Source organism: Nerophis ophidion, linkage group LG09 (assembly GCF_033978795.1).
Source record: "Nerophis ophidion isolate RoL-2023_Sa linkage group LG09, RoL_Noph_v1.0, whole genome shotgun sequence".
NCBI classification, from domain to species: Eukaryota; Metazoa; Chordata; class Actinopteri; order Syngnathiformes; family Syngnathidae; genus Nerophis; species Nerophis ophidion.
This window is the reverse complement of record NC_084619.1, coordinates 30,629,996-30,649,021: the sequence shown is the minus strand read 5'-3', so window position 1 is coordinate 30,649,021 and position 19,026 is coordinate 30,629,996. Positions and strand designations below refer to the sequence as shown.

Here is a 19,026-nt window from a genome sequence, read left to right as displayed (position 1 = left end):
AAGGGCTACCAGTTTGATACACACTTACATAAATTGCCAGAAATAGCCAATTTGCTCAATTTACCTTTAATAAATAAATCTATATATATATATATATATATATATATATATATATATATATATATATATATATATATATATTAAAAAAAATGGGTATTTCTGTCTGTCATTCCGTCGTACATTTTTTTTCCTTTTACGGAAGGTTTTTTGTAGAAAATAAATGAAGAAAAAAACACTTAATTGAACGGTTTAAAAGAGGAGAAAACACGAAAAAAATGATTTTTTTTTTTTGAAACATAGTTTATCTTCAATTTCAACTCTTAAAATATTCAAAATTCAACCGAAATTTTTTTAGAAAAACTAGTTAATTCGAATCTTTTTGAAAAAATTAAAAAAATAATTTATGGAACATCATTAGTAATTTTTCCTGATTAAGATAAATTTTAGAATAATGATGACATGTTTTAAATAGGTTAAAATCCACTTTAAAATAAGATTTAAATTTGATTCTACAGATTTTCTAGATTTGCCAGAATATTTTTTTGAATTTTAATCATAATTAGTTTGAAGAAATATTTCACAAATATTCTTCGTCGAAAAAACAGAAGCTAAAATGAAGAATTAAATTAAAATGTATTTATTATTCTTTACAATTGAAAAAAAAATACTGATTTAAATTGTCGGAAAGAAGAGGAAGGAATTTAAAAGGTAAAAAGGTATATGTGTTTTAAAATCTTAAAATCATTTTTAAGGTTGTATTTTTTCTCTAAAATTGTCTGTGAAAGTTATAAGAAGCAAAGTAGAAAATAAATGAATTTATTTAAACAAGTGAAAACCAAGTCTTTAAAATATTTTCTTGGATTTTTAATTTCTATTTCAGTTTTGTCTCTCTTAGAATTAAAAATTTCGAGCAAAGCGAGACCAGCTTGCTAGTAAATAAATACAATTAAAAAAATAGAGGCAGCTCACTGGTAAGTGCTGCTATTTGAGCTATTTTTAGAACAGGTCAGTGGGCGACTCATCTGGTCCTTACGGGCTACCTGGTGCACGCGGGCACCGCGTTGGTGACCCCTGTGCTACAGGTTTTAAGTGTTGTATGACCATAAAAATGTTTTAAATTTGATTTTCCTCTAAGGTCATATTTCTGCTCTTTTGTTGAGAATAATTGTTGTACATTCTTGGGTAGCAGGTTATAGTTTGCTTTGTACATAATTTTAGCTGTTTGCAAATGCACCAAATCGTTGAATTTCAATAATTGTGATTCAATAAATAAAAAGGTTTGTATGTTCTCTACATCCAATATTATGTATTATTCTAACATTATTTTTTGTGTAAGACCATTAGTGAAAGAAGTGCACATTTGTAGTTGTTTCCACACATTTCTACACAATAACTCAGATATAGTAAAGCTAGCGAGCCGTAAAGAATATGAAGTGATTTTTGTTCCAGAACATGTTTTGCTTTACTCATTATTGATGTGTTTCTTGCTACTTTATGGTGTATATTTTTTACATGAGGTTTCCAGTTCATTTTATCATTTATTATTACACCCAAAACTGAGTTTTCTTTTATCATTTTAAACTTTACTCCGTTTATTGGTAATTGTGTTTGACTTTCCCTTCCACTGTTACCAAATAGCATTATACTAGTTTAACTGAAATTCAAAGATAGTCTGTTTTTGTCAAACCATATTTTTAATTAGTTCATTTCTTCTGTTAATATTAGAAACCCTGTTTCCATATGAGTTGGGAAATTGTGTTAGATGTAAATATAAATGGAATACAATGATTTGCAAATCATTTTCAACCCATATTCAGTTGAATATGCTACAAAGACAACAAATTTGATGTTCAAACTGATAAACATTTTTTTTTGTTGCAAATAATCATTAACTTTAGAATTTGATGCCAGCAACACGTGACAAAGAAGTTGGGAAAGGTGGCAATAAATACTGTGAAAGTTGAGAAATACTCATCAAACACTTATTGAGAACATCCCACAGGAGTGCAGGCTAATTGGGAACAGGTGGGTGCCATGATTGGGTATAAAAGCAGCTTCCATGAAATGCTAAGTAATTCACAAACAAGGCTGGGGCGAGGGTCACCACTTTGTAAGCAAATTGTCAAACAGTTTTAGAACAACATTTCTCAACGAGCTATTGCAAGGAATTTAGGTATTTTACCATATACGGTCCGTAAAATCATCAAAAGGTTCAGAGAATCTGGAGAAATCACTGCACGTAAGCGATATTACAAACATTTGCTCCCTTAGGCGGTACTGCATCAAAAACCCGACATCAGTGTGTAAAGGATATCACCACATGGGCTCAGGAACACTTCATAAAACGACTGCCAGTAACTACAGTTTGTTGCTACATCTGTAAGTGCAAGTTAAAACTCTACTATGCAAAGCAAAACCCATTTGAACTGAACTCTCGCGGCTGTGTTGGAGCCACTATGGATTGAACTTTCACAGTATCATGTTAGACCCGCTCGACATCCATTGCTTTCGGTCTCCTAGAGGGGGGGGTTGCCCACATCTGAGGTCCTCTCCAAGGTTTCTCATAGTCAGCATTGTCACTGGCGTCCCACTGGATGTGAATTCTCCCTGCCCACTGGGTGTGAGTTTTCCTTGCCCTTTTGTGGGTTCTTCCGAGGATGTTGTAGTCGTAATGATTTGTGCAGTCCTTTGAGACATTTGTGATTTGGGGCTATATAAATAAACATTGATTGATTGATTGATTTATCAACAACACCAAGGAACGCCGCTGGCTTCGCTGGGCCCGAGCTCATCAAAGATGGACTGATGCAAAATGTAAAAGTTTTCTGTGGTCTGACGAGTCCACATTTCAAATTATATTTGGAAACTGTGGACGTGGTGTCCTGCGGAACAAAGAGGAAAATAACCATCCTGACTGTTATAGGCACAAAGTTCAAAAGCCAGCATCTGTGATGGTATGAGGGTGTATTAGTGCCCAAGGCATGGGTAACTTACAAATCTGTGAAGGCACCATTAATGCTGAATTGTCCATACAGGTTTTGGAGCAACATATGTTGTCTTCCAAGCAACGTTATCATGGATGCCCCTGCTTATTTCAGCAAGACAATGCCAAGCCACGTGTTACAACAGCGTAGTTTCATAGTAAAAGAGTGCGGGTACTAGACCGGCCCGCCTGCAGTCCAGACCTGTCTCCCATCGAAAATGTGTGGCGCATTATGAAGCGTAAAATACGACAGCGGAGACCCCGGACTCTTGAACGACTAAAGCTCTACATAAAAAAAGAATGAGAAAAGAATTCCACTTTCAAAGCTTCAACAATTAGTTTCCTCAGTTCCCAAAACTTTTATTGAGTGTTTTTAAAATAAAAGGTGATGTAACACAGTGGTGAACATGCCCTTTCCCAACTACTTTGGCACGTGTTGCAGCCAAGAAATTTCAAGTTAATTATTATTTGCAAAAAAAAAGTAAAGTTTATGAGTTTGAACATCAATTATGTTGTCTTTGTAGCATATTCAACTGAATATGGGTTGAAAATGATTTGCAAATCATTGTATTCTGTTTATATTTATATCTAACACAATTTCCCTACTCTTATGGAAACAGGGTTTGTAGTATTAGCTTTTGTGTGTTCTCTCCTGAATAAAACACAGTCGTATCATCAGCAAATAATACTAACTTTAAGTCCTTTGTAACTTTACAAATGTCGTTTATATTAAAATTGAACAATTTTGGTCCTAGTATTGAACCCTGAGGTTGAAGTTTACCAAAACAGTGAATATTCCCCAGATTGGTGACATCCTGTTGTCTGGCATTGGGCTGTTGTCTCAATGCAGCCATCTCCTCCTTGAAGTTCTTCAAATCAGTGTTATTTAGTTGAATTGCATGCAACTGTTGGCACACTGCTGCTATCTCCATTTTAAAGCAATCTAACAAGCACATTTTCCCCTTTTAACATATGCTAATCACAGCTTCATTGCTGGTGCATGCAAGAGCAACATCAAGACCACCTCCATCCTGCAGTGGGCCTCCCTTTGAGCACCACTGATTTAAGAGACATCCTCATTTGGAATTCCAAAAAAAGGCACAGACACGCTCACTGTTTACTTGATCTCTTAAGGGGGGGACATTGCATCCTTTCACAGTTAATTCCCACGGAGTTATCATAACCATGACCACAATGTAGCAAACTCATTTTCAACTTGACTGCAGTGTCATGTCCTGAAATCACTTTCCAATTACAAATGATGGATGTAATGTCTGTCTCCAGTAAAATTAAGTGAATTGTATTAGTGAAGTGAATTATATTCAAACAGCGCTTTTTCTCTAGTGACTCAAAGCGCTTTTCATAGGGAAACACATCATCTACATCTTTAAGCAACATTTAAAGCAGTGTGGGTGGCACTGGGAGCATGTGGGTAAATAGTCTTGCCCAAGGACTCGAATGGTGGGAGCGGGAATCCAACCTGAAACCCTTAAAGGGGAACATTATCACCAGACCTATGTAAGCATCAATATATACCTTGATGGTGCAGAAAAAAGACCATATATTTTTTTTACCGATTTCCGAACTCTAAACGGGTGAATTTTGGCGAATTAAACGCCTTTCTGTTTATTGCTCTGTTGGTGATGACGTCAGAACATGACGTCACCGAGGTAATACTTCCGCCATTTTCATTTTCTACACATTACACACACGGTTTCTCAGCTCTGTTATTTTCCGTTTTTTCGACTATTTTTTGGAACCTTGGAGACATCATGCCTCGTCGGTGTGTTGTCGGAGGGTTGCTGCTCCTCTATGTTGCTGCTCCTCGATCTCAGCGCTGCTTTCGATACCGTCGATCATAATATTTTATTAGAGCGTATCAAAACACGAATTGGTATGTCAGACTCAGCCCTGTCATGGTTTAACTCTTATCTTACTGATAGGATGCAGTGCGTCTCCCATAACAGTGTGACCTCGGACTATGTTAAGGTAACGTGTGGAGTTCCCCAGGGTTCGGTCCTTGGCCCTGTACTCTTCAGCATCTACATGCTGCCGCTGGGTGACGTCATACGCAAATACGGTATTAGCTTTCACTGTTATGCTGATGACACCCAACTCTACATGCCCCTAAAGCTGACCAACACGCCGGACTGTAGTCAGTTGGAAGCGTGTCTTAATGAAATTAAAAAATGGATGTCCGCTAACTTTTTGCAACTTAATGCCAAAAAAAACGGAAATGCTGATTATCGGTCCTGCTAGACACCGACCTCTATTTAATAATACAACTTTAACATTTGACAACCAAATAATAAAACAAGGTGACTCTGTAAAAAATCTAGGTATTATCTTCGACCCAACTCTCTCCTTTGAGTCACACATTAAAAGCGTTACTAAAACGGCCTTCTTTCATCTCCGTAATATCGCTAAAATTCGCTCCATTTTGTCCACTAAAGACGCCGAGATCATTATCCATGCGTTTGTTACGTCTCGTCTCGATTACTGTAACGTATTATTTTCGGGTCTCCCCATGTCTAGCATTAAAAGATTACAGTTGGTACAAAATGCGGCTGCTAGACTTTTGACAAGAACAAGAAAGTTTGATCATATTACGCCTGTACTGGCTCACCTGCACTGGCTTCCTGTGCACTTAAGATGTGACATTAAGGTTTTACTACTTACGTATAAAATACTACACGGTCTAGTTCCAGCCTATCTTGCCGATTGTATTGTACCGTATGTCCCGGCAAGAAATCTGCGTTCAAAAGACTCCGGCTTATTAGTGATTCCTAGAGCCCAAAAAAAGTCTGCGGGCTATAGAGCGTTTTCCGTTCGGGCTCCAGTACTCTGGAATGCCCTCCCGGTAACAGTTCGAGATGCTACCTCAGTAGAAGCATTTAAGTCTCACCTTAAAACTCATCTGTATACTCTAGCCTTTAAATAGACCTCCTTTTTAGACCAGTTGATCTGCCGCTTCTTTTCTTTCTCCTATGTCCCCCCCTCTCTTGTGGAGGGGGTCCGGTCCGATGACCATGGATGAAGTACTGGCTGTCCAGAGTCGAGACCCAGGATGGAACGCTCGTCGGGACCCAGGATGTATCGGTTGGGGACATCTCTACGCTGCTGATCCGCCTCCACTTGAGATGGTTTCCTGTGGACGGGACTCTCGCTGCTGTCTTGGATCCGCTTGAACTGAACTCTCGCGGCTGTGTTGGAGCCACTATGGATTGAACTTTCACAGCATCATGTTAGACCCGCTCGACATCCATTGTTTTCGGTCCCCTAGAGGGGGGGGATTGCCCACATCTGAGGTCCTCTCCAAGGTTTCTCATAGTCAGCATTGTCACTGGCGTCCCACTGGATGTGAATTCTCCCTGCCCACTGGGTGTGAGTTTTCCTTGCCCTTTTGTGGGTTCTTCCGAGGATGTTGTAGTCGTAATGATTTGTGCAGTCCTTTGAGACATTTGTGATTTGGGGCTATATAAATAAACATTGATTGATTGATTGATTGATTGATTGAACAACACTAACAGGGAGGGATTCAAGTTGCACCGAAGATGCGAAAGTGTCTGCCGCCAGACCCCCATTGAATGTGCCAGAGTGTCTCCACATTTGACTAGCAATGACAGACATGGCACAGAGATGTATGGATAACCTGCAGATGCATTTGCAACGATAAAGTCAATGAAATCACAAAGGTGAGTTTTGTTGTTGACTTATGTGCTAATCAGACATATTTGGTTGCGGTGTGACTGCCAGCTAATCGATGCTAACATGCTATGCTAATTGATGCTAACATGCTATTTACCGGCGATGACAGACATGGCACAGAGATGTATGGATAACCTGCAGATGCATTTGCAATGATAAAGTCAACAAAATCACAAAGGTGAGTTTTGTTGATGTTGACTTATGTGCTAATCAGACATTTTTGGTCGCGGCGTGACTGCCAGCTAATCGATGCTAACATGCTATTTACCGGCGGTGCTAAAGCAGACATGGCACAGAGATGTATGGATAACCTGCAGATGCATTTGCAACTGTATTACGTTTCCTTCCATCCACATTTAATGTGAAAAAACCTTTACCAATCGACGGATTTAAGTTGCTCCATTATCACAAAATGCAAAAGTCCTGATCGTTTGGTCCGCACATTTTACCGGCGATGCTAACGCAGCTACTCGGCCATACTATGGCTATGAATAGCGTCAATAGCTATTCGCTCAATAGCTTCAGTTTCTTCTTCAATACTTTCATACTCCAACCATCTGTTTCAATATATGCGCAATCTGTTGAATCGCTTAAACTGCTGAAATCCGAGTCTGAATCCGAGCTAAAGTCACTATATCTTGCTGTGGTATTCCCATTGTTTGTTTACATTGGAAGCACTGTGTGACGTCACAGGAAAATGGATAATGGTTTCGAAAATAGCGAAAATATGGCACTTTAAAGCTTTATTTAGGGATATTCTGGGACCAGTAAAATTTTGAAAAAAACTTCAAAAAATACAACAAGGCACTGGGAACTAATTTGATTGTTTTTAACCCTTTTGAAATTGTTCTGGCACGGCCGCTCTTGAACATAGCCAATTAAAAATGGTAGTGAGAAGCTAGCACCCAGGGTTCCAGTCATGTTGAATAGTCGAAGCCGAACTAAACAGTTAGCATGTTAGCCAGATAGCGTTAGTTAACAAAAAATGCAACCCTTAGTTGTATATTTGCAAAATTAGCTAGCAATGAAAAATTAACATGCTATCGTTAGCATGCCAACAGTAAGCATGTGTCAAGTACAAAAATATATGACTTTGAGCTTAATGGAGCTATGTTTCCAAATACACAGGACAAGATGTTAAAATCCAGAGTGCCACCTCTTACCTCCCGTGTTGAAGACTTGAAGACACTGATTTATTATCTATGTTTCTGCAGGCTGGACAGACACATTATTAGGATTTTCAAGTGGGCTCTAAGGCTGGGCGTATCGATAACAAGTATCGATAGTATCGATACTTTGTGAGTATCGGTATCGTACCGATACTGGCGTGATGGTATCGATAATTCACCAAATTAAGCGAATCACTCCGACTTAAAAAAAAAATGTGAGCGCAGCGCAGCGCTCCTCACCACTCCACCCTCCTCCCTAGTGATGGGTCGCGAAATAGATTTAAAAACACTTTAAAAATTCATCTTCAACCCAAAATAAAATAAAATAAATACAATTAACATGACGCTTGGTGCGTTCGCGCACACACATCAGTATAATTCGCTCCGAGGTTCACTCGGACACGCACGCACACACACGCGTGCGTTTGCAGTGCGACTTAATGTCTTGGTTGTAAACTGTAAAGTATTTTATTGCACTAAAATAACGATAAGAATTTCTCAGGTCTTTTGTTTTGTGTTCATTTTTACAACTGTTTAATAACTAGTGTTTTCTTTTTTACTTAAGTTCTTGTGTGTTGTTAGGCGACTAGCCAAGTTCAGTATTTGTTTTCACCTTATTTGCACTACTTACTTTATTGTAATTGATATTATTACTTTTTTTTATTTGAATTTCTCAGTTCTTTTGTTTTGTGTTTATGTTTACAACTTTGTTCAATAACTAGAGTTTTGTTATTTACCTTAAGTGTTTGTGTGTTTTGAGGCGACAAGCCAGGTTCAGTAGTTGTTTGCACCTTATTTGCATTACTTTATTGCTATTGATCTTACTTTTGTAATAAATATTTAATTTTTTGACTTAAATCGTTGTCTTGTGTTGTATTATTATCATAATCAATTAATAAAGGCAAAAGTAGAGATTTGTTTTTCAAAAGTAGCTGCTTTTTATGGATTATAGTTTGGCATTTAACACCATTATTCCTGATAGACTGGTGTCCAAACTGTCAGACCTGGGTCTCTCGAACTGCATCTGCATGTGGATTAAGGACTTCTTATCCAACCGCCCCCAGAGGGTGCAGTTGGGTCGCCACATGTCATCAAGCCTGCACCTCAGTACCGGCTCTCCACAAGGCAGCGTGCTGAGCCCCCTTCTCTACTCCATCTACACATACGACTGCACACCTGCCCACTCCAGCAACTCCATCATCAAATTTGCGGATGACACCACCGTAGTGGGGCTCATCTCGGAGGGAGACAAGGCTGCATATCGGGATGAGGTGGAGAAGCTGTGGGATTGGTGCAAAGTCAACAACCTGGCCCTGAACACCTCCAAGACCAAGGAACTGGTCATAGACTTCAGGAGGAAAAAAACGGACATCCTGCCCCTGATCATCAGTGGTGACTGTGTGGAGAGGGTCTCCGACTTCCGCTCCCTGGGAGTCCACCTGGCCGACGACCAATCCTGGAGCACCAACACCACGGCTACCATCAAGAAGGCACACCAGAGACTGCACTTCCTGAGAAAACTCAGGAAAAACCACCTCTCACAGGAACTGCTGGTGTCCTTCTACCGGTGCTCCATTGAGAGCATCCTGACCTACTGCATCTGCGTGTGGTTCAGCAGCTGCACGGCCGCAGAGAGAACGGCGCTCCAGAGGGTCATAAAGACCGCCCAGAAGATCATCGGATGCGCCCCCCCCCCCCCCCCCCCCCCCCGGCTGACCTGTACAGCTCCCGCTGTCTCAGGAAAGCACAGAGCATCCTGAAAGACCCATTCCACCCCGGGCACAGCCACCTGGAACTGCTACCCTCAGGCAGACGCTACAGGGTGCTAAAAGCGAGCACCAATAGACTAAAAAATAGCTTTTACCCAAGAGCCATAGTAGCATTAAACAGGCACTGAGTGAGCACAATATGTCCATCATGTCCTCATGTGTAATGTTTAAATGTTTTTTCTATTTTTTCGGACTACAATGTGCAATAATGTTTTATGTATGTGTGTATATGTATTCATATGCATGCAGATATGCATCTGTGTGGATACATATACATATACATATACATATACATAGATACATCTGTCATCTCTATCTTTTTTTTTTACTATTTATACTACCATATTGTATATGCACCTTAGGAGGAGCTGCTCCAATTTCGTTGTTCTTTGAACCTGTTCATTGCAATAATGACAATAAAACTCTATTCTATTCTATCTATACCCCGAAGTACCCCCCCCCCCCCCTCCCCCATCAGATGACGACACTTCCGGTATCGGCGATACTGGCCGGTATCGGATCGGATCGGTATCGAAACCCAAATTTGCGATATTGCCTACCCCTAGTGGGCTCCTACTCTAATGGACGTTTCACTGACTGGGCTCACGACGCCTCAAGTAATAATGTGGAGGGAAATGGTACTGCAATCACGGTCAAAATTCAGTATCTTCCAAAAATATTCCCAGATATGCAGCCAAATCCGAATCCTACTCCAAGGAACTTCAAATGGCAATCGACGAGTCCTACGCTGTGGGTTTCTCGTGTTTATGCTTCTTGCACGATGGGTTACTAAGTAATTATGCCACATTTTACCGATGTCGATTAGCCAAATGTATTTGTAAAGTTATGTAGCAATATTTTGGTCGGGAGTCAGGACAGATTGTTTGCATTACCCTGCTAAAATGTCTAGTTTGACCGCACAGACCACCATTGAAAAAAATATATATGATATTATATAACATGTTATATATCGGGCAGCACAGTGACAGAGGGGTTAGTGGGTCTGCCTCACAATACGAAGGTCTTGAGTAGTCCTGGGTTCAATCCTGGGCTCGGGATCTTTCTGTGTGGAGTTTGCAGGTCCTAATTAAATCAATTGCTTTGAATTATTTACACAATTAACACAACATTCATGTTTTTTTCGATGTGTGAGGAAAAGAAAAACACACACATGGGAAGAGCAGCCAAACTCCTCACAGAGATGCCCTGAGTGTATGGCCAACATGCTAACTGCTCATTCAGCTCTCAACAGTAGTCACAAGCTACCTCGGTATTTGTTCGCTCTATTTTTTGGGTTATCATGCGGAAAAAAAAAAATGCACGTTATATGTACGTTCCAGTCATTTCACGGAATCAAATTAGACTCAGTCTCTGTACTTTTCTATTGATTTCAACAGCAAACTAATCCACTATGGGACCAAAGAAAGTTGGAAGTGACAGCACTTTGATAAAGACGGTGAGAAACACAACTGAATTCAAAGAAGAATTCACAGTAAAGTACAAAGGTGGTGTCTTCCCTTTCTCCACCCTTCTAACACTCTACTCAGCTCCATCTTCGTCAACAAGAGTATTCATTAAAAGTAAGCAATGTAAAATTAGCCTGCTCAGTGACCTTGTGGTTAGAGTGTCGCCCTGACATCGGTAGGTTGTGAGTTGAAACCCCGGCCGAGTCATACCAAAGACTATAAAAATGGGACTCATTACATTCATGCTTGGCACTCAGCATCATTGGGGGTTAAATCACCAAAATGATTCCTGAGCGCGGCCACCGCTGCTGCTCACTGCTCCCCTCACCTCCCAGAACAAGGGGATGGGTCAAATGCAGAGGGTAATTTAATCACATCTACTGTGTGTGTGACTATCAGTGGTACTTTAACCTTTTTTAACTTTTAAAATGTTTGTTTATCCATTACATTAGTTGTTTGAATGCTAATTTCTGCATGCAAAACAATAAGTATTCTCTATAAAATAGGCTTTGTGTTCATATTTATTACTTATTATTTCTAATCGCATGGGAAACATGTATCCTAAAACTTCTTAAAAGAGAAGAAGCCAAATTGATATGGAAAATTGGGGTAAATCCAAAGAGCAGAACCCTTTTAGTATATCACTTAGTGTGGATGATAATCTTACCGACTAACACAAATTGTTGTGTCTGTATAAACACACACATATAATCAAAGTCAAACCATGTGTCATGATGTCATTTCTAAAGTCCCTGCAGGCCACCTTTTGCCATGAGCGACTTCCTTTCCATCCTCAAATGAACCCCGAGGCGGTGAATACAGCGTATAAAGAATTATAAAAGGACAAGATGACAGCTTACAATGTTCAGTTTGCTGTATAAACACCCAGGAGCAAAGATCACTCCTGGCCTTTTTAGGAAGCGATGCTTCAGAAGAGGTCCATCTGTTCTGGCTGGGGGAATCAGGCTGGCGGGTCAGAATCAGTGGGGTGAGCAGCAGTATGACAAGAAATAAGTTCTGTCATCAGTCATTAACCAAGACCCTGGTGCTGTCACTGAAGGACTCATTTGGGATACTGGTAAAAGTGGGGCATTAAAACATCTTCTTAGGGTGACTTAGAAATATACTCTGTACCTCATTGGATGCTACATTTGTGAATACAGACAAACATAGCATTTTCTGATTATTCCAAAAGACCCCAAAGAATTTGACTTTTTCCAGCATTATCAAAGATGATCTCATAGACAAGAACGTGAATTTAAGACAAATGGGTCAAATCAAGTTATTAGTAAGGATGTTCCTCTTGTGGGGAGTACTCAGAGAGTATGGGGTATCGGACTGTCTGATTGTGGCAGTCAGCTCCTTGTATGATCAGTGCCAGAGTTTACTTAGTCCATGGGTGTCCAACTCTGGCCCGGGGGCCAAATTTGGCCCACCGTGTAATTTAATTTGGCCCTTGAGGCAATATCAAATTAACATTAGAGCTGGCCCGCCGGTATTATAACACCGCATTCACCGCTAATACTCATACTTACCAACCCTCTCAATTTTCCCGGGAGACTCCCGAATTTCAGTGCCCTTGCCGAAAATACACCGGGTCAACCATTCTCCCGAATTTCTCTCGATTTCCACCCAAACAACATCATTGGGGACGTGCCTTAAAGGCACTGCATTCAACGTCCTCTACAACCTGTCGTCCCGTCCGCTTTTTCTCCATACAAACATTGTACTATATACATACTATATGCAGACTTTACACACAAACAAGTGAATGCAAGGCATACTTGGTCAACCGCCATACAGGTCACACTGAGGGTAGTCGTACAAACAACTTTAACACTGTTACAAATATGCGCCACACTGTGAACCCACACCAAACAAGAATGACAACCACATTTAGGGAGAACATCCGCACCGTAACACAACATAAACACAACAGAACAAATGCCAAGTATCCCTTGCAGCACTAACTCTTCCGGGATGCTACAATATACACCCCCCGCTACCACCAAACCCTGCCAAGTTAATGTTGATATTTACATCAGAAAGCTGCAAATAGGAAACAGGCATTCAATTTTTTTTTTTTAATTTCTATTTAATATGCCATTGATATTTTTAAATTATCATTATTATTATTATTTGAAAAGCAATTTTGTATGTCACTTTAAAGTTATACAAGCCTTGCTCGTTCAATATTCAATGCAAAACTTGTTTGGGTCCTTATTAAAAGGTTCATTTGTTCAACCTTGGCCCGCGGCTTTGTTCAGTTTAAAATTTTGGCCCGCTCTGTATTTGAGTTTGACACCCCTGACTTAGTCGGATCCATTTCCAGTGAGGTTTGGACTCCGCTAGGGAAGCCCCTTGTCACCTATTCTGTTCATAACTTTTATGGACATAATTTCTAGGTGTAGTCAGGGCGTTCAGGGGATCTGGTTTGGTGGCTGTAGGATTAGGTCCCTGATTGCAGATGTCTCCCGTCCAAAGGCAAAACCCAGTAACTCAATGTTGGTCAAAACTGAGCTGATAATAATTTTGGAGTTCCTAGATGATATGCTTTACATTAGTGTATGCGATATTGTCATTTGTTCCGTAAGTAAGCTGTTACGCGCATGGCAAGACCTAGCAACTACCACATAACCGCGTAGATACAACCAGAAAAACCTAGTATCTCAAGGGACCAATCAGAGCTTCTTTGTCAGTCGCCTTATTGTCTTTAATGAGACATTTGCACAAATGGGGGCCGACGGTCAACCTGATTATGTGATATTATGGCACAAGGGGATATTTGGAAGATTGACCCAGGACGTTGCAAGCACCTTCATTAAATGTATTGTTCTTGATTCTTCCCCTTGCATACTCTTTTGGGCAGATAACTGTGGAGGTCAAAATAAAAACTGGACGCTGTACACGGCTCTTGCCCAATGTGCAAACGCTGAATGGGGCCCACCCGAGATTGTGATAAAATATCTGGAGAAAGGGCACACGTTCATGAGAGCAGATTCAATCCATGACTCAATCGACAAGAAAATGAAAGCTCAAGAAAACATCTATACGTTTGTAGATCTTTGTAAGACAGCATCAAGATAAATTGGTTTTCTCAAAATCAGCTAGAAGTGAGTTACTAGGTTTTGCCTTTGGACGGGAGTGATGTGGTCCTGTGTCTTCATCTGGTCAGGATCTTCAGCTCTCACTGGATCGGTTCGCAGCTGAGTGCGAAACGACTGGGATGAGAATCAGTACGTCCGAGTCCTTGGTTCTCACCCGGAAAAGTGTAAAGTGCCATCTCAAGGTTGGGGAGGAGATTTTGCCCCAAGTGGAGGAGTTCCAGTACCTCAGATTCTTGTTCACGAGTGACGGGAAGGTCTGTCGTGATGAAGAAGGAGCTGAGCCGGAAGGCAAAGCTCTTAAATTACTGGTTGATATAGGTTACTATCCTCACTTACAGTATTGAGCTTTGGGTTATGACCAAAAGAACAAGATCACAGGTACAAACGGCTGAAATTTGAGTTTCCTTCGTCGGGTGGCAGGGCTCTCCTTTAGAAATAGTGTGAGAAGCTCTGTCATTTGGAAGGGGATTGAGCTTCTTGCGATGCCCTGCTCAGTATGTGTTTGAATTTGTGGCTTGCTTAGCCATTTCTTTACTCTAGTCCTCCAGTGATAATGTTACATGGAATAAAACTTATTAAGTATTATTATTTATTTAACTTTTATTTTCCGCCATTGTAGGCAAGACTAGTATCTTAGAAGAAGCTTCACACTGTGGATGGATGACACTCTCAAATTGGAGCAGGTGTTCTGGTCTCCTGGAATTCATGCAACGCTTGTATGTGCGTAACAAGGAATATGGAAATGTAATTGTGTCTACCTACCATCCATTTTGAAGGAATCTTTCACATGAGTACATTTAGCAGGTAAACACTGGGACAACCCTGATGTAACGATCGGCTGGGCTCGGAAGCTTGTCAGCCGATCAGATAAAAAAAAGACAAATATCCAATCCCAAAATGGGGATAGGAAAGTCTCCCGTAATAATGTATGACTGTCTGTAAGGCTCTGTATGTATACAGGCTAAGTTGTGACAGGTGATTGGATGAGCACAAGGAAGGCAAGAAAAAGGAAGGGGAGCATGCCTGTGGGGCTGAGATACAAACACGACGTTGACTTATTTGGTGTGCAACCCTCACTCGTAGTCTGACCAGACGAAATATAAATAGCAAAAGTTGTACCAATATATTAAAATAGGGACAAACACCAACTCACAATTGATTGACCGGTTTTGTCACGGCCACAGTTTTCTAAAATAATTGAAAAAATATTCAACAACAGATTGTACAAATTCATAATCAAAAGTGGAACACTCACAGAAAACCAATATGGATACAGAGCCAACATGTCAACATATATGCCATTAATCAAAAATAACAGAGGAAATAAACAATTGCAAACGATGGAAAACAGTGCAGCAGCAGCATTTATGGCTCTAACTAAAGCATGTGACACAAGTGTTCATAATATCCTAATTACAACATTTAAATAATATGGCATCAGAGGATTGATCTTGAACTAGATAAGAAGCTACTTAACCAACAGGAAGCAATACGTGAAACTAGACGAAAATATATCAACAGAGCTGTAGATATTTTGTGGCGTACCCCAGGTATCAATATTGGAACCAAAATTGTTCAATCTTCATTTAAACATTTGTAAAGTTACAAAAAACTTGAAGTTAGTATTATTTGCAGATGACACAACTGTGTTCTGTTCAGGAAAGAACACACAGAAGATAATACAAAAAATAATAGAACAAATGAGTAAATTAAAGAGATTGTTTTGTCAGGAACTTGCATGGCTGAGGTCGTTATGACCCCAAGATGCAGGAGACAGAAGGACAATGTGCAGGTAAGAGTCTTCTATTGTACTCAACACAAGAGAGGAGCTATCATGCATGCAGCAAGCAGCAAAACGTCTGTAACCTAATCAATCCTCGAACGAGCGAGCGCTCAGGGGAGACATACAAGAATTGGAACTAAAATAAGAGCGCTGACAGGAAATAAACACAAACTAAGGAAACATAACCAGACGTGAAGTGACGGATCGTCATAGGTTTGACAAAATCAGACTATCTTTGAATCTCAGTATAACCAAAACAATGCTATTTGGAAAAAATGTTTTAGACCAAAAATCACTTCATATTCTATACTGCTCCCGAGTATTACCATATCTGAGTTATTGTGCAACAATATGGGGAAATAATTACAAAATTACAGATGATTCACAAACGTGTTACAAAAAAGATCGGTTAGAATAATACATTATGTTGGATATAGAGAACATACAAACCATTTATTTATTGAATCTTTGAAATTCAATGATTCGGTGCATTTGTAAACAGCTAAAGGTATGCACAAAGCAAACTAAAACCTGCTGCCCAAGATATAGAACAATTATTCTCAACTAAAGAGGAGAAATATAACCTTAGATAAATGTCAAACTTAAAACATCTGTAAACATGTACAACACTTAAAACATTTAATATATTAGTATGTAGAATTAAAGTACAGAATGGATTAAGTACAGAAATTCAACAAAGTACTAATATGAATCAGTTTAAGAGGCTGTTCAAACGAGAAGTGTTTACAAAGTATAAAGAAGAAGAATTATGACAAACACCTTGAATTTAGTAAAAATGAAATATTATCTAACTCATTAAGCGAATCTTAACTAATTTAACTACTTATGAGAAGAACCGATGTATTTAGAACACATTGACGTAAATTGTGTACAAATTGAGGAGGGAAGTAAAAAGGGGGAGGATTAGATAAGCTTTACTTATTCCTACTCCTTTTTGGACATGTAAAGAAAATATGTAAAATATGTGATATATCATATTGATACTGTATACATGTTCAAAATACATTTCAACCAAAAAGGCTTCAATCCAGCATAACCATGATAAGAATGCACCTACTTGTTGCAGAAAAAGTGTTGTCCTTACAGGGATGCTGTGTCCAGCTCAAAGTCCGTCTGAAAGTCTCCTGAGACTTCTGGCTAAGCTGTTGGGATCTGACCAGCACGTCCCAGCTTTGACCCTGACCCTCACTATGTAGGGGGTCTGTTTGTTTCTGATAACAGGTGTGCCCAGATGGACCTGTCTCCACATGCCACCTGGAAATGTGGCACCCACTCTGCAGAATCTGTGCAGACCGCAGGATCACACCCTCCTCCTCTTCCCATGTAGGGTGTTTACTACCAGACTACTGTACGTACAGTACCTCAGTCAGCATGATAAACCTCCACATTGCTTGTCCGTTAATTAGTACGTATGTTTGGTATGTCGACAACATTGGTGGAGGGATTTTTTTTTTTCAGATTTGAAAAACAATTGTTTTAATAATTGACTTTGATCACAATCACTCAGAAATAAAGTAAGCATTTATCAATGTTGAGTAATAATTTTGATCAGATTATATAAATTACAGAATTCTTCCAATGTTCCCCGCCTTAATAGTACTACTACTTTCTTCTTTCAACATCTATGTCACTCAAATAACCACAAATTACTGCTTCTTAATGATCGTTGACTTAGAGGCCTACTGAAACCCACTACTACCCACCACGCAGTCTGATAGTTTATATATCAATGATGAAATATTAACATTGCAACACATGACAATACGGCCTTTTTAGTTTACTAAATTGCAATTTTAAATTTCCCGGGAGTTTCTTGTTGAAAACATCGCGGAATGATGACGTGTACGCATGACGTCACGGACTGTAAGGAAATATTAGCGCTGCGCACACACACAGCTAAAAGTCGTCTGCTTTAACGGCATAATTACACAGTATTTCGGACATCTGTGTTGCTGAATCTTTTGCAATTTGTTCAATTAATATTGAAGAAGTCAAAGTAGAAAGATGGAGTTGGGAAGCTTTAGCCTTCAGCCACACAAACACACGCTGATTCCTTGTTTAAAATTCCCGCAGGTGAAGCTTTCCTATGGATCAGAGCGGTCAAGCGAACATGGATCCCGACCAAATGTCAACCAGCAGTTTTCGGTGAGAAAATTGTGGTAAACAGTCGCCACTTATCGAAGATCAGCTGAGCTTGTGCCGTCCATACAGCTGCTGTCGACTTCCATCAGACACTGCCGTCAAGACACCCGTGGACACACCCTTCCGACTATCAGGTACTGTTAAACTCACTAAAACACTAGCAACACAATAGAAAGATAAGGGATTTCCCAGAATTATCCTAGTAAATGTGTCTAAAAACATCGGAATCCGTCCCAATGCAATCACTTTTTTTTTTTTTTTCTAGTCCGTCGCTATCAATAACCTCAAACACGAATCTTTCATCCTCGCTCAAATTAATGGGGAAATTGTCGTTTTCTCGGTCCGAATAACTCTTTTTGTTGGAAGCTCCCATTAAAATCAATGTTAATATGTGAGGAGCCCTCAACGGGTGACGTCATCGTCTGCGACGGAGGAAACCAGACTTTGCGGAATTCTACAGAACTCAGCAAACACATTTGGAACCTCAAAGACAATAATGTTGAATATTCAATAACATGGCAAATTCTTGCATCCAGCACACCTTACAACAGTGGTAATAAAAGATGCAACCTATGCTTAAAAGAGAAACTGTTTATTATATATCATCCAGATCTATCATCCAGATCTATCATCCCTCAACAAGCGCAGTGAAATAATTTCAACATGCCGCCACAGACGGAAACACCTCCTAGGTAACACATGAGCCAATCACCACACCCTACGCCTGCCTGTACCCACCCACTCTGTGCCCTATATAAACCATTGTATGTGAATGCTTCCATTAAAATCTCCTGATGATTGAGGGAACCCCTCATGAAACAGTTCTGTAGAGATGAAGTAGTCTTGTGATTTTTTCCCACACCTACATATATATATAT

At 39.8% G+C, this 19,026-nt stretch overlaps 1 protein-coding gene across 11 annotated transcripts in view; it reads right to left on the bottom strand.

Annotated features, from left to right (window-relative positions):
- The window catches only part of LOC133559231 (sorbin and SH3 domain-containing protein 1), a 149,905-nt gene that overhangs the window by 93,956 nt on the left and 36,923 nt on the right, over positions 1-19,026 (bottom strand). Inside the window, exon 1 of one of the 11 annotated variants that reach the window (XM_061910789.1) lies at positions 17,064-17,242. The exons of the other annotated variants lie outside the window; for them this stretch is intronic. The gene's annotated coding sequence lies outside the window, so the exon portion shown is untranslated. Of the gene's footprint in view, positions 1-17,063; positions 17,243-19,026 lie in introns of those variants that run through there. 11 annotated transcript variants of the gene reach the window in all.